Below are 24,907 nucleotides of genomic sequence, written 5' to 3' on the forward strand. Positions count from 1 at the left end.
CTTTGAGTGTTTCAAAATAAAATTACATTTTTGTGAGGATATGGGCTGTTTTTCTTGATTTTTGTCAGGATTATCATAAAATGCGCTAGCACAATCAACACTACCATTATTATTATTATTCGAACATTTAGACTATGACCAAAAATAAAATCTGAAACTCATAACTTGAGCAGCCAAAATTTCTAGAAAAACAGAAGTTTAGTCTGTGCCTGAGCAGCTTTTTAGACCTAGTTTTTTGGGTTTTGAAACAAAATCAAAACTAAAACTTCTTTTTTAGGTTGGAGTCATTTCTTCTTTAAAGACAAAATGCTATTACCTACATCAGTTTCTGTGCCAGGAAACCCTAGCTGCAGGCAGAGAAATCCCATCCCAAGGATGAGAGCTCCTGGGCCTTCGTGGTGGCCTTGCCCGGGGCTCTCTTCTACCCCCAAGAACTTGGCCATCTGGCCTCCCTCCTCCAACCAGTTGCCAGGGCATCACAGCTGGATACTTAAGCCCAGGTCTTTGGCAACACTGTCTGGCAGCTCACTCAGGAAAGATGCAGTTGGGGTTGGGGGTGTCCTGCCGCTCCCGGCACTTGACCTGGGTGTAGCTGCTGTTACGCTTTGCTACAGTTTTCTGGAGCTTGGATGGCTTGAAGCAGTCTTCACTGAATGCAAACCCCCACTTTCCTTTTAGCCAAGTTCTCTTCTGCCTCTGCCTGGACCTGGGCTTGTAACCAGCACTGAAGTCAGCTGGACCCGGCTGCTCCCACAAATCCATATGGCTGGCTCTGAGGACCAGGGTCCTGGGAAAGGGAGTGAGGTCGAGGGGAGTGACTAATGAAAAAGGAAAGATCAGGACAAGCTCAGCTTCCTTTAGCCAAGAAGAACCTAATCTTGATTAGAAGTGAAGGGATGGGCTCCTGAATAAAACTTGCACCAGATGTAGATGGTTTCTATCCGATCTCTGTATCCCAGGGTACTTTAGAGCAGTTAATGATAATAGAGCCACATGGGGGGTAGATGGGGATGCTGACCTGCCTGAGCAAGTGTTGGTAGAAAGGAAGAATATATCACAATGAGACTCTAAGACTAAGACTAAGACTCTGGCTCTGACACTTACTGACTGTGTAAATACATCAATTCCCCTCAGTTTCTTTATCTGTAAAATAAGCATCTGACAGATCAGAGGTTTTTAATCTTGTGGACCAACAAGATATTGTTGACGTGTATCAACAATATGAGCCCATGAGCCTGCTGAAATGGGGTTCCAAACTCCCCCTGATTATCATTCTCCGTGTAAATAAATGCAATCCAAATGGTCTAGCTGAATCCAATGTATAACCATTTGGGACATTTTCCCATCCCACTCAAACACACATCTCAGTGTTTGTTAATCTAGGTGGGGCCTTCTCCACTTACAAACCTTCATCCTATATTGTTCAGCCAGCTTGAGCATCTCTTGTCAGCATCCAAGCTCCAAGAGGAGACTGTAGGGTATCATCAAGGAAAGAAACCTAAGGTCAGTATTAAGTTACCGTAGGAACTGCAGAGAATTCCAATAAAATTACACAGTTTGAGAAGAATCTGGTTCGTGTTGTCACAAATATATGGTTCCTACTGAGATAAGTGGTGGCCGTGGAATTCCTATTTGGGAAACAAAATGTTCTTTGCAGACAATTTAGCCATTCCTGCCTCAGAGAAAGTCTAAACTAAATAACCACCCACGAGAAAGCAATATAAATAAGATAGTAATATCACTTGCTTAATCCAGTGCAGGACCCTTCTAAACCCAGGCCAGTTAGCACTTGCTTTAAGCAAGCACCATTTCTCAAGAAAAAATGAGTCATGCTGATGTAATAGGATAGAATGAAGGCAGTCAGTCGTTTGGGTCATGCGGTGACACTAGATGGGGGGCAGGGGGAGAGATAGCCCCAGAGGCTGCCTGGTAAAAATATCCACACTGAGGTCAAGAGCTAAAGAGGGCAGGTACCCTGGACTAACCCACTGGGCTTCTTTCAGAAGTTACTGGCAATGAGCTGAGGAAACTGTGAGACTGGGAGTTCTTGATATTCCTCCATTGTCAAAATCCTTGCTTTTGGTGATGAAACAAATTGCCAAGAAAGCACCGAACCTCTCTCTGCTCTGGACCAGAGAAATTTGCACCCTCCTAAGGAGAAGGCAATGGCACCCCACTCCAGTACTGTTGCCTGGAAAATCCCATGGACAGAGGAGCTGGTAGGCTGCAGTCTATGGGGTTGCTAAGAGTTAGACACGACTGAGGGACTTCACTTTCACTTTTCACTTTCATGCATTGGAGAAGGAAATGGCAACCCACTCCAGTGTTCTTGCCTGGAGAATCCCATGGACGGAAAGCCTGGTGGGCTGCAGTCCATGGGGTCGCACAGAGTCGGACACGACTGAAGCGACTTAGCAGCAGCAGCAGGAGAAACAGGCTTGGGATGCCCTGAATGTGGGTTCCTTCCTTTCTTCCTTCATTCCAGAAAGACCCCGTGAGTGCCCACTACCTGCCCGGAGAGTCCAGGCAGGAAGATTACAGAGACAAGAAACTCAGAGTCCAGGAACCTGAAGAGAGCACAGACCCCTCTGTATGTAGCCCTGGGAAAAATGCAGATCATCTCCTGAAAAGTCAGTGAAGAAGCTGAAAAGTAGCCACTGGCTTTTGTGAAATGGAGATTTTAAAAATAAACAAGAGGCTGGCCCTCGGTCTGCCTGGCAGTCATCAACCCTGATCATCAGCTGGCAACAATGAAGAAAAGCAAACTAGTTTTGCTTTTTTTTTTTATTGCCAACATGAAACACAAGCAGGAACAAAATTTACCACAAAAGCACTCAAAAATCCTGCCTTCAAAACACAACGGGTCTGTGCTGTGATAAACTAGGCCACAGCTCCCTTGAAAGTTGAATGTACCAAAGAACAAAATGTTTCTCATGTGCTCTCACCCCAGAGACACAGGCCTGCTGTAGTTGAAGAGTGAGAGCTCAGAGGAAGTGGGCAAAGAACTGCAGGTCATAAATAGCTAACATGTACTGGGGGCGATTATGCATCTGGTGCTGTTCTATACAGCTTATATATATTTAAGCCTCACAATAACCCTATAAAATGGGTTCTGTTATTTGACTAAGTTTGCAGCAGACACATAAAGGTTAGGTAAGATGCCCAAGGCCACACAGTTAGTCAAAGGCAGAACCTTGAATTGAACTGAGCCTGTGCAGGGAGCCCTAGGAGCCTAGCTTTCCCTGAAGCTCCAACTGTGGTCAGGCAAGAGGGTATTTGTACTTCTCAGGAGTCTAACCTATTAATAAGACAGGAGCTTTGGACCATATATTTTTTGAGGGGGTGAGGCTCCAAAATCACTGCAGATGGTCACTACAGCCATGAAATTAAAAGATGCTTGCTCCTTGGAAGAAAAGCTATGACCAACCTAGACAGCATATTAAAAACCAGAGACATTAGTTTGCTGACAATGGTTCATCTAGTCAAACTATGGTTTTCCTAGTAGCCATGTATGGATGTGAGTTCAGTTCAGTTCAGTGTTCGACTCTTTGCGACCCCATGAATCGCAGCACGCCAGGCCTCCCTGTCCATCACCAACTCCCGGAGTTCACCCAAACCCACGTCCATCAAGTCAGTGATGCAATCCAACCATCTCATCCTCTGTCATGCCCTTCACTTCCTGCCCCTCAATCTTTCCCATCAGAGTCTTTTCCAATGAGTCAGCTCTTCGCATCAGGTGGCCCAAGTATTGGAGTTTCAGCTTCAACATCAGTTCTTCTAGTGAACACCCAGGACTGATTTCCTTTAGGATGGACTGGTTGGACATCCTTGCAGTCCAAGGGACTCTCAAGAGTCTTCTCCAACACCACAGTTCAAAAGCATCAATTCTTCGGTGCTCAGCTTTTTTTCACAGTCCAACTCTCACATCTGTACATGACCACTGGAAAAACCATAGACTTGACTAGATGGACCTTTGTTGGCAAAGTAATGTCTCTGCTTTTGAATATGCTGTCTAGGTTGGTCATAACTTTCCTTCCAAGGAGTAAGAGTCTTAATTTCATGGCTACAATCACCATTTACAGTGTTTTGGAGCCCAGAAAAATAAAGTCTGACACTGTTTCCACTGTTTCTCCATCTATTTGCCATGAAATGATGGGACCAGATGCCATGATCTTAATTTTCCGAATGTTGAGCTTTAAGCCAGCTTTTTCACTCTTCTCTTTCACTTTCATCAAGAGGCTTTTTAGTTCCTCTTCACTTTCTGCCATAAGGGTGATGTCATCTGCATATCTGAGGTTATTGATATTTCTCCTGGTAATCTTGATTCCAGCTTGTGCTTCCTCCAGCCCAGCATTTCTCAAGATGTACTCTTCATATAAGTTAAATAAGCAGGGTGACAATATACAGCCTTGATGTACTCCTTTACCTATTTGGAACCAGTCTGTTGTTCCATGTCCGGTTCTAACTGTTGCTTCCTGACCTGCATACAAATTTCTCAAGAGGCAGATCAGGTGGTCTGGGATTCCCATCTCTTTCAGAATTTTCCACAGTTTATTGTGATCCACACAGTCAAAGGCTTTGGCATAGTCAATAAAGCAGAAATAGATGTTTTTCTGGAACTCTCTTCCTTTTCCATGATCCAGCGGATGTTGGCAATTTGATCTCTGGTTCTTCTGCCTTTTCTAAAACCAGCTTGAACATCTGGAAGTTCACAGTCACGTATGGCTGAAGCCTGGCTTGGAGAATTTTAAGCATTACTTTACTAGCATGTGAGATGAGTGCAATTGTGTGGCAGTTTGAGCATTCTTTGGCATTGCCTTCCTTTGGGCTTGGAATGAAAACTGACCTTTTCCAGGCCTTTGCTGAGTTTTCCAGATTTGCTGGCGTATTGAGTGCAGCACTTTCACACTGTCATCTTTCAGGATTTGAAACAGCTCAACTGACATTCCATCACCCCCACTAGCTTTGTTCATAGTGATGCTTCCTAAGGCCCACTTGACTTCACATTCCAGGATGTCTGGCTCTAGGTGAGTGATCACACCATCATGATTATCTGGGTCATGAAGATCTTTTTTGTACAGTTCTTCTGTGTATTCTTGCCATCTCTTCTTAATATCTTCTGCTTCTGTTAGGCCCATACCATTTCTGTCCTTTATCGAGCCCATCTTTGCATGAAATGTTCCCTTGGTATCTCTGATTTTCTTGAAGAGATCTCTAGTCCTTCCCATTCTATTGTTTTCCTCTATTTCTTTGCATTGATCACTGAGGAAGGCTTTCTTATGTCTCCTTGCTATTCTTTGGAACTCTGCATTCAGATGGGTATATCTTTCCTTTTCTCCTTTGCTTTTTGCTTCTCTTCTTTTCACAGCTATTTGTAAGGCCTCCTCAGACAGCCATTTTGCTTTTTTGCATTTCTTTTTCTTGAGGATGGTCTTGATCCCTGTGTCCTGTACAATGTCGTGAACCTCCATCCATAGTTCATCAGACACTCTATCAGATCTAGTCCCTTAAATCTATTTATCACTTCCACTGTATAGTCATAAGGGATTTGATTTAGGTCATACCTGAATGGTCTAGTGTTTTTCCCTACTTTATTCAATTTAAGTCTGAATTTGGCAATAAGGAGTTCATGATCTGAGCCGCAGTCCGCTCCTGGTCTTGTTTTTGCTGACTGTATAGAGCTTCTCCATCTTTGGCTGCAAAGAATATAATCAATCTGATTTTGGTGTTGACCATCTGGTGATGTCCATGTGTAGTCTTTTCTTGTGTTATTGGAAGAGGCTGTTTGCTATGATCAGTGTGTTCTCTTGGCAGAACTCTATTAGCCTTTACCCTGCTTCATTCTGTACTCCAAGACCAAATGTGCCTGTTACTCCAGGTGTTTCTTGACTTCCTACTTTTGCATTCCAGTCCCCTATAATGAAAAGGACATCTTTTTTGGGTGTTAGTTCTAGAAGGTCTTGTAGGTCTTCATAGAACTGTTCAACTTCAGCTTCTTCAGCATTACCAGTCAGGGCATAGACTTGAATTACCATGATATTGAATGGTTTGCCTTGGAAACGAACAGAGATCATTCTGTCGTTTTTGAGATTGCATCCAAGTACTGCATTTCGGACTTTTGTTGACTATGATGGCTACTCCATTTCTTCTCATGGATTTCTGCCCACAGTAGTAGATATAATGGTCATCTGAGTTAAATTTACCCATTCCAGTCCGTCGGACTATAAAGAAAGCTGAGTGCCAAAGAACTGATGCTTTTGAACTGTGGTGCTGGAGAAGACTCTTAAGAGTCCCTTGGACTGCAAGGACATCCAATCAGTCCATCCTAAAGGAAATCAGTCCTGAATATTCATTGGATGCTGAAGCTGAAACTCCAATACTCTGGCCAGCTGTTTCGAAGAACTGACTCATTGGAAAAGCCACTGGTGCTGGGAAAGATTAAAAGCAGGAGGAGAAGGGGGTGACAAAGGATGAGATGGTTGGACGGCATCACTGACTCGATAGATATGAGTTTGAGTAAGCTCTGGGGGTTGGTAACAGACAGGGAAGCCTGGCGTGCTGCAGTCCATGGGCTCACAAAGACTCAGACACGACTGAGCAACTGAACTGAACTCTGGGCCAGATTTCAGTTCATCTTCCCTGATGGCTCAGATGATGAAGAATCTGCCTGCAATGCAGGAGACCCAGATTCAATCCCTGGGTTGGGAAGATCCCCTGGTGAAGGGAATGGTAACCCACTTCAGTATTCTTGCCTGAAGAATCCCATGGACAGAGGAGCCTGGCGGGCTACAGTCCAACAAGTCACAAAGATTCGGACAGGAATGAGTGACCAACAACACTTTGGACCAGAAACCCTGAGCTTGAATCCCAATTCTGCCATTCAGTGGTATGTGATTTTGGGTAAATTACTTCTTAGGTCACAGGATCCTCATTTGTCAAAAGGCATTAATATCTCCTTAAAGTCTATTGTGAGGATGTGAGGATTAGGTGAAATAAAAATAAAACCCACACAGAATTCCATGCTTAAAAGAGAGCAGTTCTGCCTGACTATGGTGTAAGTTCCATATACCTGAATTTCCATCAAGCTCATCTAAGAAGTGGCAGGTTGTCCAGGGATGTGTCAATGCAGTGAATAATCACACATTAGCGGGTCTGATATGTCCACACTTTAGTAAAAGCCAGGAAGTGTTTTGTTTTGTTTTGTTTTCCAGAGCATCTGCTTAATTTGTAACAATTTATTTTTAAATACTAGAAAGTACAGTCATTCATTTCAACCAAGGAAACTAGCAAACTGTGTGACTACAATTGTACAGTGATTTGAGGAGCTGTTGCCTGTAATATGGCCAAGAACGCGTTTAGGAACATAAGTCTCACCAGAGTCCAAACGATGGCTAAACACCATGGTGGGGTATAAGAGTTCACACTGGACTGAGCATATGTATAATACACAAAGCAGAAAATTGTATTACTTCGCATTTTCACTAATGCTTTAGAACGGGGAACAACTGTTTAGAACAATTTACAAGCCCTAAATACCTCCGAATCCAACTACTCACTTCATGCTTGAGATGGTTCAATGAAATGAGAGCTGAGGATCCTTTCACCTTAATATTCTATGATTCACTAATAAAGTATGTTCTTTTTTTACAGATATTTTCAGCACTCAATCATCTACACTGCTATCTGCTTGATACTCAGTTAAAATCTAATCAGTCAATTCTGAGACTTTCCTCAACATTCAAAAAGTTAAGATTATGGCATCTGGTTCCATCACTTCGTGACAAATAGATGGGGAAGAAAATGGAAACAGTGACAGAGTTTGTTCCCTTGGGCTCCAAAATCACTGTGGATGGTGACTGCAGTCATGAAATTAAAAGATGCTTGCTCCTTGGATGGAAGGAGCAACCACTCCTAGGTTGTCTATGAGCAACCTGCTGCTGCTACTGCTAAGTTGCTTCAGTCGTGTCCGACTCTGTGCGGCCTCATAGATGGCAGCCCACCAGGCTCCCCCGTCCCTGGGATTCTCCAGGCAAGAACACTGGAGTGGGTTGCCATTTCCTTCTCCAATGCATGAAAGTGAAAAGTGAAAGTGAAGTCGCTCAGTAGTGTCCAACTCCTAGCGACCCCATGGACTGCAGCCTAACAGGCTACTCCATCCATGGGATTTTCCAGGCAAGAGTACTGGAGTGGGGTGCCACTGCCTAGACAGTGTATTAAAAAGCAGAGACATCACTTTGCCAACAAAGATCTGTAGAGTCAAAGCTATGGTTTTTCCAGTAGTCATGTATGGATGTGAGAGCTGGACCATAGAGAAGGCTGAGCACCGAAGGACTGATGCTTTCAAATTGTGCTGGAGAAGACTTGGACAGCAAGGAGATCAAATCAGTCAATCCTAAAGGAAAACAACCCTGAATATTCATTGGAAGGACTGATGCTGAAGCTGAAACTCCCAATACTTTGACCACCTGATGTGAAGAGCTGATTCATTGGAAATGACCCTGATGTTGGGAAAGACTGAAGGCAGAAGGAAAAGGGGATGACAGAGGATGAGATAGTTGGATCTATCTTATAGATAGATCTTATAGATATAGAAATATCTATCTTATAGATAGTTGGCAACACTGACTCAATGGACATGAGTTTGAGCAAACTCTGGGAGACAATGATGGACAGGAAAGCCTGGTATGCTGCAGTTCATGGGATCACAAAGAGTCAGACATGACTGAGTGACTGAACAACAACAGCAAAACCTGATGCAGAAAAATCAGGAGTTCACCGCTGAGTCAACGGCTTGAACACAGATGGGCAGCATTCACCCTCCAACACGAAAAAGAGTTCTCCTGGACATTTCTTGGGTTTTGTGTTTCAAAGATGAGAATCAGTAGTTCACACTTTATGGTTACCTCTAACATCTGTTCATAGCACATTATTTCATCCCTAACTATAGACATATGAAATATTAGTAGTAGAGTAATCAAAATACAACAGATTTGGTGTCAGACAGACCTGGGGGAAAATTCATATTTGTAATTTCTTACTTGAATGCCTTGGACAAGTCATTTAACCTCTCTAAGCTTCAGCTTCCTCACCTGTAAAGTAAGGTGTTAATGCCAACCATATAGGGTTGCTCTGAAGACCAATGAAATAAACGTACAGAACATAACCCTAAATTTGGCCAAGGATGTACTACATACTCAACAAACGCTGAAATGAAGCTAGAAAAGAAGTGTTCTTATCTTATGGAAAGCCACTGAAAGTAGATTAGGACTTACAAAGGTTATTCAGCAGCAACTACAAGGGTCTCTTGAAGTCTCAGGGGAAGGATTTCAACAGATATCACAGTCTGGTGGGTAATACAGACATCCATTCATTCCAGAAATATTTGTCGAGCACCACTACATGCCAGGAATACAGCGATGAGTAGCCAAACACTAATCAAATAACCATACAAAGGTCAGACTGAAACTGTGATAAACACTCAAAAGAAAGGTTACTGACACCTGGAGGTTTTATAATAGTGAGGAGCCGCAGAGCCATGGAGGAAGGGATGCTTGGCCTGAGATCTGAGGGCTGAATGAGTGGGTGCCCATTAGGAGAAGGTGAAGGAAGAGAATTCCAGGCTGATGATTTTGGTGGAGTTGGAGATTTTGATTTCTGAAGGTTTTGAATGAAGTACTGAGGCAAGGGATAGAATATACTCCAAACATAATGCAAAATGATCAAAGGAGGTATTCTGAAACTAGTTGCATAATCCTTTTTTTTAACCCTTCACCCTCTCTGAAAATATAAACAGGTCAGGGTTATTGGAGATGAGGTGAGAGATTTTGGAGATAGCTGTGGCATGCCATGAGCCCTGCCTCACTCCATGTGGGTGGGGGGTCCCTCCCCTCACACCTAAGAAAGGGGGTTTCCCAAGGCAACTTGGAAAGCTTCATCTGAGTCCCCGTAGGGTTCAGGAAAGAGTGAGGACTGAGGTCTGATCCAGCTGAGTTGTCAGCTAGCTGCTCTGAGGTTGCCGCTGCAGGGGGTCAGCCCATACTCCTGGGAAGATCCTGAGAAGCAGAGTCCAGACCAACCTAAGACCCCCAAGCTCAGGGACTGGACTGCCTGGCTCCAGGAGGAAGACGAAGGCACAACTGGGCCCCACTGAGTACGAAAGCCTCACTAGTCTCTCAGCACTTGCCAGGAGAACCAGAAAAGATGTCATTTCATCAATTCTATCTAAAGCTGTCTCATATAAGCCCAGCTATCTGAATATTCAGGAGGGTAAAATTGCAACAAAGCACGCAGTCATCTCTGGGCAATGAGACAGGACTGTGATGATACAGCTAGAGATGCTAGAGATATTTTAAGGTTTGGGGTGGGTTTGGGGGCAGTATTATTGCAGTTTTGGTTTGCTTTTAAAACAGCTACCAAGGAAGGGGTCTTATTTATCAACACTACTAATTTCTACACAGCAACCAAGTCAAAGGAGACAGGGAAGGTTACACTGTAAGGAAGATTCACAAATTACTCCTGCTTCTGCAAAAACATCCAAATTGAATTTGCATGCCACCTCTGTCCCCGAGAAAGATGTCTACACCTCAAGAACAGCTAATATGGATCTCTTTAATACTATGATGATGATATAGTATTAATTTATCATTTGCCATATGCCCAGCATTGTTAAGCTTCGGTGTATGGTTCTTAAAAACGGTTTTTGTTAGGGAAAGATGGATGACTCTCCTGTCTGCTGCCTTTTTACCCAGTGCTATTTTTGTTTTATGTCACACTTGTTACATTTTGGTACCCTCATGAGTCCTGCCTTCAAAGACAAATTCTCTTGGCTCCTCTTCCTCCCCATTCTCCCCTGGAGCTCACCCCCAAGCCTGTGACCAAGAGCTCCATGCATCCACAGAGCATTGCAGCCTCTCTGGTCAGGGTGTTCAGTTAGCTACCACCCTGTGTTCTTGTGCAGTCTTCAATATATTTGTTTATATTTGTGATCAGAAATTTCCTCCAGATTACCTCTCATTAACTACACCCCCTTACACACACACACAACCACACACCACCAACTATCCTCCATGTTTTCCCTGCCCAGGGAGATAATCCAACGCCCCATCCCATTGCTCAGAGCCCAGACTTGCTCGAATGGTAAGGAGGCTGCCTTCCACCCTCTGTCTCCTGTGTGTTTCACAAATTCTTCTTCCTTTATCCACCCCTGGGATTCCATCTTTGTCCCAGTCTTCTTCCCATCTACATGTTTTCCTCCTGCTCCATGGTTTTGATCACATCTCTTTGCTCACACCACCCAGACCTATGGCTCCAGGCAAGATCTCTCTCCTGAGCACCAGATTCTACACCATTGACTACCTCATCTCCAATGGTTCCCCTGATTTCTTAACTGGATCATGAGGTCCTCAGAGATAAGAACCATGCCTCGTTCACCAACATGTATGCCTCAAGGCTTGCACTTCAGGAAGCACTTAGTGTATTTTCACTCTGATGCAGAAGTGAGTGAATAAATACATGGATCCTATGAATGTCTTTGTAATGCATATCAAATTAAGGTAAGAAGAGAAAAAAATGCCTCCAAAGGAATAGCCATGCGCAGCTTTGTCTTCTAAGACAGAATGTCCTGGAGAAGAGACTGTGGAATGCTGTATTCCATAAGCTGAAACATACGTGCCGGAAAGTGGCATGGTCAAATACATCAGATAAACACTAGACTTTTAAATGTAAGCAGGATTCTTTGATCCTCTAATATGCTGATGTGCAGTTCAAATGTCCAAAAGGTGATGCTTTTCAGCCTTTGTCAAATATGTTTGAGTGTACTTCTATTTTGGTTTGTGTGTTTAATGTAAACCAGGTGTTCTGCACACTGAGATTCTGTCAATAATCAACTGGGGAAAATGAAGTCCTAGAACATCAGACCTTTATCTTGTACACTACTTATAAGATCGTAATTTTAAAAAACAACTTGAGTTCAGTGGTAGTATTGAGGAATATTGGATTTTTTTGGTAAGAACAACTCAGCAGATCATGTAGACCACTTGGATTCAAAAGAGACTTTGGGCTTGGCCTGGTGTGGACTGCGTCCCAGAGGGTTAGGGTGGAGACATGGGCATGCTTCAGGGTCACATCGATTCTCTATCACTCAGGCCACCCCTGTTAACCCATTTGCTATGTTGAAAGCCACTTTTGTCCTGCCTCCCCAAGCAGAGTCATCTTCGGGTTGCGAAGCCCACACACGCTGGCTCTCAATGGCTGTTCCTCTCTAGGGCCTTGGGGCGGACTCCTCACGCTATAGCAGCTGCAGGAAGTGCTGGGTGATATCACCTCCCGCTAAGCCAAGAAGCCTCCACAAGGTCAGGCCTGGAGCAGTCATGTATAGACAGAAAACACACAAATAACCCACCTCTTTCCGCCCTCGGGAATGAGCTCACAGCTCAGGGGATCCCAGCTCTACATGTGCCAGGTGATGTCAGGATTAGTGTCCTAGCGGTCCTGACATGCTGCAGGTGCTTCATTCACGGGACGCTACCCAGTCTGCACCAGATGGCAGCGTGGGAGATGGAAGTCCAGCTCCAGACTTTCCCTTACTCTAAGTTATAAGGCCTTTGGGGGACAGACTCACCCATTTTCTTGGACTGGGTTCCATGGATATTGGGCCAATCAGAATGGGAATAGGGTGGAGATGGAGAAGAGGTTCTCTAGAGATTTCTCTACAAATAAAAATTCCTGGCAATTGCCTCCCAATTCTATTGCCAACTGTTATTCTCTGGGTTGTGGAAAATCCTGAATTGTTGTTCATATAGGGGATATAGTAGGAAGAGTTCAAGGAAAGCTGATTGGCTCACAGACAGGTAAGCAGAGTCATAGAGAACAAGAGAAATGTTCCTGCAATGAGTTGGACATCCTGAAACAACCTAACCTGGGCTTCCCTCTTCCCTACCCTGCCAAAGCCAAGAGGCAAAGAGAATTCAACATCAGCCTACATTTTAGTTCCATGAAAAAAAAGAAAAAGTTTCTCTACTGTTGTTTATGTTCAACTACTGTTCTGTTTGTCCTGATTATACCCTGCTTTCTCATCACAGGTAGGAAATGGGCATGAATAAAATAAAAAAAAAAAAAGAGGTCCTAGTTTGATGTCCATGTCTCAGTTCCCTATAACTTCCTCATCTTTTCAGTGCTAAGCCTTTTCCATGTAAGGGGGTGGTGCTTATCTGCCTGATGGGATGAAGTCCCAGGGACCCCACAGGGTACCGTGGAAAGATGTCCCCTTCAAAGGAAGAAATCCCTTCACACCTTGAATGTCTACACCTAATCTAATGACTAAAGCAGATGGAGGGAGCTTATCAAGGAAATGAAGGAAACAGGAAGGGAGACAAAGAAATAAGGTGTAAAGAGGATGGAGGGGGGAAGAAAGGAAAAGAGGGAGAAAAGGAGTAGGAATGGAGAGGAAGAAAATGGGGGCTGATCAGAAGCCCATCAGATTTTATAAATAAGTCATGGAAGCAATGAAACCTGACTCTTCTGAAAATGGGAGAGTGAAAAAGCCTCCCTGCCTTCCCTGTGATCTGTGTCCTGGTTCAGGAAGCCTAAAAACTGAGGAGAGCTGGGCGGCCATCCAAGCTCCAGCCCGCAGTCCTGATGGTCTGCATGTTGGAGGCTGCACTCCAAGTGGGGCTGCTTGAAGGACCCTCTCCCCTGGAGAGTCCACGACTGCTGGTCAGGAATGGCCCTCAGGAAGCTGGCTCATAACAAGGCCATTCCCTTCAGAATTTAATGAGCAATTCTCAGAAGAATGGAGGGGGGGCCCAAGGTGTGAACCCTGACTCCAAAAATAATATGCCAGAATTTTACTTTTCTTCATGTCCTTCAGGAAATAACAGTGGAAAGTAACCTCCAAATGAAGGTTCCTGCACGTGAGGGATCCAGGGCAGAGGAAAATGCTTGGACCCAAACAAAAGAGCTACTCTACTTAATGTCAATAGCCACTCATGGCAAAGTGGGAAGATCCAGAGTGAGAATCGGAATGCCTCATCCTCAACCCACTCAGGGCCAGCATTTTCTTCATCTGTCAGTAACACATCTCAGTTCAGTTCAGTTCAGTCACTCAGTCGTGCCCGACTCTTTGGACTGCAGCACACCAGGCTTCCCTGTCCATCACCAACTTCCAGAGCTTACTCAAACTCATGTCCATCGAGTTGGTGATGCCATCCAACCATCTCATCCTCTGTCTCCCCCTTCTCTTCCTGCCTTCAGTCTTTCCCAGCATCGGGGTCTTTTCCAAGGAGTCAGTTCTTCACATCAGGTGGCCAAAGTATTGGAATATCAGCTTAAGCATCAGTCCTTCCAATGAATATTCAGGACTGATTTCCTTTAGGATGGACTGGTTGGATCTTCTTGCAGTCCAAGGGACTCTCAAGGGTCTTCTCCAACACCACCGTTCAAAAGCATCAATTCTTTGGCCCTCAGCTTTCTTTATAGTCCAACTCTCACATCCATACATGACTACTGGAAAAACCACAGCTTTGACTAGATGAACCTTTGTTGGCAAAGTAATGTCTCTGCTTTTTAACATGCTGTCTAGGTCGGTCATAGCTTTTCTTCCAAGGAGAAAGCATCTTTTAATTTCATGGCTGAAGTCACCATCTGCAGTGGTTTTGGAGCAAAAAAAAAAATCTCTCTTTCCATTGTTTCTCCATCTATTTGCCATAAAGTGATGGGACCGGATGTCATGATCTTAGTTTTCTGAATGTTGAGTTTTAGTTTTCTGAATGTTTGGTACACATCTACTAGAATGAAATGTCACTACACATCTGCTAGAATGGCTTACATTAAAAGGATTACTCATACCAATGGAGGGATCAAGTTAGCTGAGTATGAGATATGGAGTTCACCTCCCCACCACGAACACATCAAAACTACAAATACATATGGAACAATTCTCACTGAAAACTATCTGGAAACTGGCAGAGGGTTCCTATACAACCAAGGTTATAAGGAAGATACACATGAAATTGGGTAGAAAAGAAAGAAAAGTGATCAGTGCCCCAGGAGGGGATTAGGAGAGAGATGACAGGGGCTGACACCTGCCCTGGAAAATGAGCAGTTGGAGTCACATATGGGGCTTCCCAGTCCTGGGGTCCTACAGAGAGGAGACAAGTCCCTTTGGCTGGTTGTAGGACCACTGGGACAAAATAGAGAGGGCCAGGGGAGTCCTGGACTGTGCTAATGAGAAGCACACGTGCACCAGCTAACCCCCAAGGCAATGGGGAGCCTCTGTCCTAGCGGCTGCCAGGTTTCCTGTGAACACCTCACTGTGCACCCCAGCCCAAGCTGAGTGAGCTTTTTGGCCCTGCTCACTCCATACCACAGCATGGCACTGGATCCAGGGCACCCGTGACTAAGGAAGAGACTCAGGTGGGGGGTGCAGAGATGACCCGGGCCTGAGGGAAAGCCTGGGTGGGGCAGTGGTGGCCACTGCCGGTGCTTTGTCAGACAGTGCCTCAGAAGCCATCCAGATCTCCAACGGTGGCTCTGTGCCCTAGCTAGTCTCCTGACACAGGCTGAGTGTCCATGCAGGCCCCCGCCAGCCCTGAGGGCAGTTCCACAACAAGGCAGAGGAGGCAGGGGCAGTGATCTGCTGTGAGGGTTAAAGGAGACTTGTACCAGAGGCTGTGTCTCAGTGGGGCCATGGACATCAACACGGGTAGCTCATCAGATCTCTGTCTACACGTGGGCCCTATTTGCATCAGCACTCCATTCCTCTGAGGCAAAGATCCTGGTGTAAAGAAAGGGAAAACACACACTTAGAGGGAACAGAGCCAGCCTGGACTCAACCCTCAGCGACTCTGCTCAAGCAACTTGGAGTCAGACCACCCCAACCCCTAATAGGGCAGGACAGCCACAGAGCATAATGGAGGTCTCACCTCACACCTGGTGCTGCTCTAGACTCTCCATCTCCAGCCTGACCCCCTTCCAAGGCAATAGGTAAAAGTGCACACCAAAGGCAGTGGACATAGGCAGTCCATACAGGGGCATTGCCACATGAGAACATACCTTTAAGACCACAATAGCTAACTAAATTCATATGAGCAGAGAAAGTTAAGCAAAACAAAATGGCAAAATACTACTCTCAACTGAAAAAGAGAAAACTTTTGAAAAAAAAGATAGAAATAAACAATTTACCAGATAAAAAATTCAAAACATTGGTAAAAGAATAAAAATGTTAACTGAATTAGGGAAAAGGATTGTTATAAACTGAATATTTTAACAAGTAATTAGAAAATATAAGAAAAGATCAATCAGCAATGAATGATGCAATAGCTGAAATCTAATAAAGTTATGTAAAGTTTAAAAATAAAATAAAATTAAAAAAAAAAAAAAATAAAATAAAATTGAATATATATATATATATATATATTAAAAAAAAAAAAAAAAAAAAAAAAGAAAGAATAAATAGCAGACTAAGTGACACAGAAGAATATAAGTGATCTGGAAGATAGAATAATGGAAATCACGCAATCAGAACAGCAAAAAGAAAAACCAAAAAAGTAAAAGCAATTTAAGAGACATCAAGAATAATATTAACATACCAACATACCCAGGCATACCAACATTCATCTTATAGGGATCCCAGAAGGAAAGAGAAAGAGGAGATTACAAATGTATCTGAGAAAATGATGGCTGAAAAATTCCCCAACCTAGAGAAAGAAACAGATATCCAGGAACAGGAAGTACACAAGCTCTTAAACAAGACAAACCCAGACAGACCCACACCAAGACATATTATAATTAAAATGGCAAAAGTTAAATACTAAGCGAAAATTCTAAAGACAGCAAGAGAAAAACGAAGAATTGGAGTCCCCATAAGGTTATCTGCTGATTTCTCTGCAGAAACTTTGCAGGCCACAAGGGAATAGCACGACATAGTCAAAGTGCTGGAAAGAAAAACCCTGTAACCTAGGATACTTCTCAGACAAGCAAAATCTAAAGTCGTTACTTTATCAAAACTAAACTTGCTCTTAAAGAAATGTTGAAGGGTCTCCTCTAAGTGGCAAAGAAGGCAGAAGCTATAAGAAAGGGAAAATCCTACTAGGAAAGGCAAATATATAGTGAGGACTGAGGACAAACCATTTAATAAACCAGTACATAGATTAAAAGAAAAAACTGTAAAAGCAACTATAAGAGTTAAGAGAGAAGCATGAAAACGTAAAATATGACATCAAAAACACAAAATGCGTGGAGTAAAAAAATGTAGATCTTTTAGAATGTGTTTGAACTTAAATGACTACTAGTTTAAAACAAATAGATATAATTATAGATCAACACATATAAACCCCATGGTAACCACAGATGAAAAGTGGTACAATAAATACATAAAAAATAAAACTAAAAAGAAAGAAACATAAGCATACTACTAAGGAAAATCATCAAACCACAAAGAAAGAATCAAAAGGAAGAAGAAATGAACCCAGAAGAAGTATAAAAATGACTGTAAAACAATTAATAACATGTAATTATTTTAAATGTCAAGGAACAAAACACTCTGATCAAAAGACATGGGAGGGGGGCTGATTGGATAAGCAAATAAGACTCTTCAATAGGCTACCTATCAGAGACTCACTTCAGGGCTAAAGACACATACAGACTGAAAGTGAAGAAATAAAAGCTATTTCATGTAAATGGAAATAACAAGAAATCAGGGTAGCAATACTCATATCAGACAAAATGGACTTTAAAACAAAGCCTATAACAAAAGACAAAGAACAGCATTATATAATGATAAACGAGGACAATATAGCACCTTAGTTTGCTCTTCCTCATATAGCAACCTCTGAGCTTAACACAGCAGTTCAGAGTCACTGTTCCAGGCAGTTTCTTTTATGATGCATCTCATATTCAACTCAAGAAATCATGATGAATGGATAAGAAAGCTATGGTACATATACACAATGGAGTATTACTCAGCCATTAAAAAGAATACATTTGAATCAGTTCTAATGAGGTGGATGAAACTGGAGCCTATTATACAGAGTGAAGTAAGCCAGAAAGAAAAACACCAATACAGTATACTAACGCATATATATGGAATTTAGAAAGATGGTAACAATAACCTTGTGTACGAGACAGCAAAAGAGACACTGATGTATAGAACAGTCTTATGGACTCTGTGGGAGAGGAAGAGGGTGGGAAGATTTGGGAGAATGGCATTGAAACATGTAAACTATCATGTATGAAACGAGTTGCCAGTCCAGGTTCGATGCGCGATACTGGATGCTTGGGGCTGGTGCACTGGGATGACCCAGAGGGATGGTATGGGGAGGGAGGAGGGAGGAGGGTTCAGAATGGGGAACACATGTGTGCCTGTGGCAGATTCACTTTGATATTTGGCAAAATTAATACAAGTATGTAAAGTTTAAAAATAAAATAAAATAAAAAAAAAAGAAACCATGACCCATCCTGAAGATGGGAAATATACTGTGTCAGAATCTCCTTAGTCATAAGGATAAACTGTGCTATATTTGGTTTTCATCATAGGTACTGACTTCAGAATCCTCATGTAAGATGAAATTCCACTATATATTTTCTAATTTTCAGAACAAATCCATGAAATGGTTGAGGCACGTATTATTATCTACACTTGACAGATGAGGAAACAGAGCCTGAGTGATGTTGTGACTTGCTAATAAGGAACAGCTTCATTCCAAGAACCCATGCCTTCAGACAGCAAGTCTAGGATTCCTTGAACTGTATCACCACCCCAACATGCTGCCATTTTGCTCACAGACAAAAGCATTACTTATGGCCTAGATTTGCCTCACAACAACTCTAAGTTATTTTCACAGCGCAAGCAGAAATCCCTGCTAGTTAAGTCCTAACTCCTCCTTAATATTGTCTATCCTCTTAGCTAAAAAGAAAATGTTAAACCAAACATGGTAGCCTTGTGACTCCTACCTGCCAACCATAATCAAAATTTACTTTAATTCACCACAAAGATGTCAGTTAGCCAACCTTTGGGGAGAAGGGAACTGATGAAACAGCTAAATTATGATGACATGATTCTACAAACAGAGAAACCAGCATCCTGGGAGAGTTCTTCAATGCCCAGAGGCAAAGAGAAGGGTCTACAACACATCTTAACCTATCGTGTTAGGCACTCCTTGGACATCAATATACATTCTCCCATATGGACACATTCTATTTGAAGCCCCTAATAAGGGCTGATGGATTTCAAATAGAAGATACCCTTTCTTTTAGGGTATCTAAATACCCTAAATAGAGATTACCCTTTCTTTTAGGCCTCTTAAAGAAAACATTTCTGCATAGGGAGGTGGAGAAATTAGATACAATCACCTCCAAGGATAATTTTCACTCTAAAACTCTAAAAAACTGTCCCCAATCCATTTACCAATGCATGAATTTGCCTCCAAAACTCATGTTGCAAACAGGGGGAAAAGTGAGAGGGACTCTGGCTACTGTCCATGTCTCCACTGATGAGACCTCAGCCTCAAACAGATTCAAATTTAACAAGTGCCACTATCTCAAGTGTGACAGCTAGGATGGAAACCATTCCCTCTCTGACACAGATGAGAAGCCCAGAGACCACTACCCCAGAAGTTAGGAAATATGCTCTAAGAGTCATTCATCCGATAAGAAAACACAGGAGTTCAGCAGGATCTGTTCACACACAGCTTCACAAATGTCATAGCAATCTCAGTTACTCTGAACTGAGGCCGGAAAGTTCCATGAGCTCCAATGTTTGGTGCTGCAATGCTTATGCTCATCCATCCTTTCACTGAACTCAGCTGCAACATAGAAAGAGGCTTTAAGAATTAGGGGAAATCAGAATACCTGAGCTCACCTAGGTCATCGGTCAGAAATGTGATAAGATGTGCTGATTAAGAGAACATGGAATGCTAATTTCCCTTGTTGGCTCAGTAACACTATGCCACAGACAATTTGTGCGCTTAATCGCTCAGTTGTGTCTGACTCTGCAACCCCATGGACTGTAGTCCACCAGGCTCCTCTGTCCTTGGGATTTCCCAGGCAAGAATACTGGAGTGGGTTGTTATTTCCTCCTCCAGGGGATCTTTCCGATCCAGAGATTAAATATGCGTCTCCTGCATTGGCAGACGAGTTCTTTACCACTGAGCCACTTGGGAAGCCCAGACTCTTGTCCAATAGGTGCCAGGCCTGATTATGTGGCTTTTATTTGGCTGAATTATTGTCTTTTTAAATCCTCCCACCTATACCTCCAATTTCCTCCCTTCTGTCTGGCAGTGAACCAGGAGCATAACAAACAGGCCACTAACACGCTACAGATGGAAGAACCTCAGGAAAGTAAACAAATTTGCTTCTCCGGTTGCATTGCTTTCCTGAAGGGAGGAACATAAGAGAGGAAGACTCAAAACTAAACTCAGAAATTTCCCAACAATACTTAATCTCAGAAGTTCCTGCCAAAGATGACTGGCTTTAAAAATGCTTTTCGGGCCTGAGCGTGGGATAGCTCGAAGGCAATCCCACTCCATGCAGAGCTGCTATTGCATTTTTTCAGCTGTTTTCCAGCTGCCTGAAAGGGGCACAGAGTAAAACACAGAGCACTCACTCGCCTGGGCCAGGTGGGAGGAGCAGAGAGAATGAGCAGTATTGTTCCTTACTCAAATGTGCTTTAAGAAAAAGAAGAAAACCTTTCCCTAGGGCCTAGGCTGCTGCTAGATTTCTCACAGAGCCTTGGATGCAGACACTTTGTGGATGGGTCTCTGAATAGGGGTGATTAGCAGCAGGTTTCAACTACCGGAGGCCCTGCATCACTAAGAACTCCAATCACTGGCAAAAGCAGTTCAAGCTCAGCTACATTTGACCAAATGCACTGCCTTCTCCAAAGCCTAACACATTCTGTGCATGGAGAAAGTGAGGTCCAGACAGCACAGTGACTACCCGAAGCGTTGCTTTCAACATCAGTCCTAGAGCCAAGACAAGACCCCCTGCCTTCTAGGCCACCAAGACAAACTGACTCTTGAGCATCTCATCCCAGAAACAAATTGAGGGGAAAAATATTCTATACAGGACTTCTTGGTATTTGAGAGGTAAACTGGCTCATGATCCATTCCTATGATCCATTGTTAAATCATCTGTCATTTGCTAAGGCACAAATGTGAACGTGCCCCCTGCACAGGGGGAGAGCAAAATGGGGTCTAGGTGGAGAATGAACGGATCCCACCAGAACAGCCTCCCCTAAAAGCAGTTTTATTCATCGCCATCTCTCCTCACCTGGTAAGTTGACCTGTAAATGCAGCAGTCAGGAGCTCATAGCTGTTCAAAAGCTACTGGGTGAAATACTTTGAATTTCATTATACTCTAGCTAAGAGTTCACTTCTTCCTCGTGTCTGGATCTGGACTAGACTGACTTGCCACCCAGAATGCAGGAGAGCTGGCAGGTATTTTTTTGCAGTGTATTTTGTAAACCAACCAGCAGCTGAATTCCTATCTGGGCATCCACCTATTGCCAATGGGCAGCAGTGATGGGCAGCTACCTCTTCTGGGGCTATGCTGTTCTTTGTCTAACTTCATCTATCAGGTATCTCACAATACTATTTAAAATAAGGTATAGCTGGCAGCATTATCAAATAAAGACTGGCAAGTGAACTCAAGAATCACATATGATTCTTCCATTTAATTTAGATCCCTAAGGTCTTGAGAAAAAAGCAAATTTTTTGTAATAGGAGGTGCATTTGGATTGTGAAAGGACAATTTATAAGTTCATGCCATCAGTATACTTATTTCTGATTCCCTGAGCCTCAAATACCTGGAAAACTTGGGCTCCCTTAGAAAATTCAGCATAGCATGGCCTAGGTGCTTAGACTTTGTCTCATAAGAAAATTCCTGGGACTTCCCTTATGGTCCAGTGGCTAAGCTTCTGCACTCCCAGTGCAGGGTCCCGAGTTCAATTCCAGGTCAGGGAACTAGATCTCATATGCTGCAACTAAAGATCCTTCACGCCTCAAAGAAGATCAAAGACCCCGTGTCCACAACGAAGACTTGGTGCAGACAAATAAATACATAAAAATAATAAATGTTAAAAAAATAAAATTCCTCATTGGATAATATTATTCAAATATGATTCTGGTCACAATGGTGGAAAACAAACAATAAAAGAACCACTTACAAATTCTCTTTGTGAGAGACATGTTTACTACCTTGGAAGAAATAACATTTTTGCTGTGTTAAAAACAGGTTTTCAGAAAAATATCTGCTGTTTTAAGCTCTTTTAAATGGATCCAATATTCTCCTCTAGGTCTGTTTCTAATGCCTAAGTGAAAAGATATTTCAAATTCATGGGCCAGTGAATGTGACAACTTGAATGCTGCGTTAGGAAGAAAGAAATTTTATTATTAAAGAGGAGGGGCACATGATTTTTTAATGTTTTTGATTAATGCTTACACATGTTTGGAAGCAAAATAAAATGGTCTTACAATTGGATTCCAGGGCCCACACACATAACCCTTCCACCTAGCTCACACTGGTCACGTATCAGGTTGCTCTCTAGAAGTTACTGTCTATCCCTGATTACTCTTTTTCATCAAAGGAGACTATTATTTCAGACTTTTTATCAGCAGTAATAAATAATGACTGTGCTCCTGACATGTGTGCAGGACCTGTGCCAGACCCAGTGGTACAGAGGTTAAGAAGACAGTTCTAAGGGCCATGTAGTCTATGGAAAGTGTGAAAGGGAAAGTGTTCGTTGCTCAGCCATGTCTGATTCTGTGCAACCTCATGGACTGTAGCCCACCAGGCTCCTCTGTTCATGAGATTCTCCAGGCAAGAATACTGGATTCAGTAGCCATTCCCTTCTCCAGGGGATCTTCCCTATTCAGGGGTTGAACCTGGGTCTTCTCGCATTGCAGGCAGATTCTTTACAACTTGAGCCTAACAGCTGTTCAAATAGACAACTTACAGCACAGCACGAGGCAGTCTAAGCTAAAGGCACGTGCAGGATACAGACAGAAATCCTCCAAAGAGAGCTGAGGCCCCTGGAAGTGGGCCTGGATGAAGCCTTTGTGACCTTAAAAAGAAAGAGGCACTGATGAAACCCAGCACAACAGAGGGGGGCTCAGGTTGAGGTGGTGGTTTGATGATTTGAACAAAGGTGGTGGTTAGAATACACAGTGTAATTTGAGGAAATAATGCAGACCATTCCGCAGGATTAATGGATTTGCAGAAGACAGACCTGGAAGGTGAAGATACAGAGGCCAGGAAAGGCACAAACTGTAGAAGTTGTCAAAGTCAGGCTTGTGTGCACCAAGTCTAAACCAGAGGCTACCTTCTTAAATTTCCATCAACTTTCTAAAAGATAACATTGTCGTGAAATCTTGGCGGACTGTTTCATTTCTTTGCTTTTATGCTTACTGCTAATATTTTTTTTTTGGCCATGTGACATGTGGGGTATTTGTTCCCCAAACAGGGATCAAACCCACGTCCCCCGCATTGAAAGCACAGAGTCTTAACCACTGGACTGCCAGTGAAGGCTCTGTTGCTGGTATTTTTACTGCCTGTAGGTTTTACCTTAAGTTCCTACTGTGTGAGCTTGATATGGTCAGGAACAACAGAAAAATAGAAAGATTACAAGTTGTATAGCTGCTACTCAAGAATAGAAGAGGAATTAGAAAGGCTTAATCACATGACAGAGCAAGAACACAACTCCCACAAACAGGTATATCAAAGAAACAGTAACGGAATACTTTTCTAGACTACATGAGGCACAGATCCCATGCTGGCTCTATTCCAAGTTGGTATTTTTTCCTGATAATCTGCTCTTTTAACTGGTGATTTTATGCTGATCCTGAGAGAAATATCTAGTGGATTAGGCGCCTGACTTTTGGGTGTGGAAATAGCTTGCTTATATTCCCAGAGAATTTTATAATTCGCAAGATGCTTAAGTGTGTCCCTTTAACCAGCTCTACAGGCTCACAGGGTAGTCAGGACAGAGGCATTGTTATCACAGAACATACTTTACTTACTAACCTACTCTGTGACACAGGGCCAGTCACTGGACATCTGGAACTTCATCCCAGCATCAGTAAAATCAAGGGGGCGGGACTGCATGATTGCTTAGATGTCATCTGACACCAAATTTGCTTTTCTGAGTTTCCACCCTTTCCTTCTTTTGAATCAAGAGTCTCTATCCACTCTTTTAGTGTTACTTTCTCCATCAGCAAGATTCAGGAGGAATGCTTTGAAAACTCAAGAAGCCACAGAAGCACTGTGAAGAAAAACAGCTTAAGCTCAGCTCTTGTAGAAGCAGGTGGCCAAGCAGAATGAGCTCCACCTTGGATATACCTGGAAGTGGCCCAGTCATCACACCAGCATCAGGCAGGCATCCCTGGGCAGAGAGTTTCCAAAGTTCACACGTCAGTATTTCCCTGGCTTTGATAAAGGCCTGAGCACCCTTTATGATGGGGAGGGTGATGTGGGTCACATTTTCACTTAGTATCCCTCTGGTTAGCTGCCAAAACCTGGAGAAGCATTGCTTTGGACCTGAGATCAAACTACTGAGGCCTGTGGTCCTGCCAGCCTGGTTAAGAAACATAAAAGCACGGATCTGATTAAGGCAGAACTTGGATTAAGTGAAATCATTCTAAGCCAAAACAATGATAAATAAATTTTTTCATAGAGAAGCCTGGTCCTTCCTAGTCCATCCTAAATTACTTTGCTCAACACATATGAATAGCATCAATCTCCAGCTCATCCCAGCCCTCAAAGTTTCCAAGGAGATCTACCAGTGAGTGTCAACAACCAATACTGACAGAGAATTGACGACTAGAATTTGGAGGACTGCTTAACTCACTAGGGATGAAAACAAAACAAAACCAAAAAAAGAAGTCAATTCCTCCTATATTAGTTTTCCAGGGCTGCG

The 24,907-nt window shown here is 43.1% G+C and overlaps 1 protein-coding gene across 50 annotated transcripts in view; it reads right to left on the bottom strand.

Moving 5' to 3' along the window:
- LOC129621202 (uncharacterized) overlaps positions 1-24,907 on the bottom strand; it is a 488,210-nt gene that overhangs the window by 425,801 nt on the left and 37,502 nt on the right. For 2 of the 50 annotated variants that reach the window (XR_008699144.1, XR_008699141.1), the window contains 2 exons: positions 15,661-15,772; positions 11,978-12,357 (listed from right to left, as the gene is read on the bottom strand). The exons of 43 other annotated variants lie outside the window; for them this stretch is intronic. The gene's annotated coding sequence lies outside the window, so the exon portion shown is untranslated. Of the gene's footprint in view, positions 1-11,977; positions 12,358-15,660; positions 15,773-18,608; positions 19,800-22,390; positions 23,057-24,907 lie in introns of those variants that run through there. 5 more of the 50 variants (XR_008699118.1, XR_008699130.1, XR_008699145.1 and 2 more) reach the window with 4 other exon arrangements.

This window comes from Bubalus kerabau, chromosome 10 (assembly GCF_029407905.1).
Source record: "Bubalus kerabau isolate K-KA32 ecotype Philippines breed swamp buffalo chromosome 10, PCC_UOA_SB_1v2, whole genome shotgun sequence".
In the NCBI taxonomy this organism is placed as follows: Eukaryota; Metazoa; Chordata; class Mammalia; order Artiodactyla; family Bovidae; genus Bubalus; species Bubalus kerabau.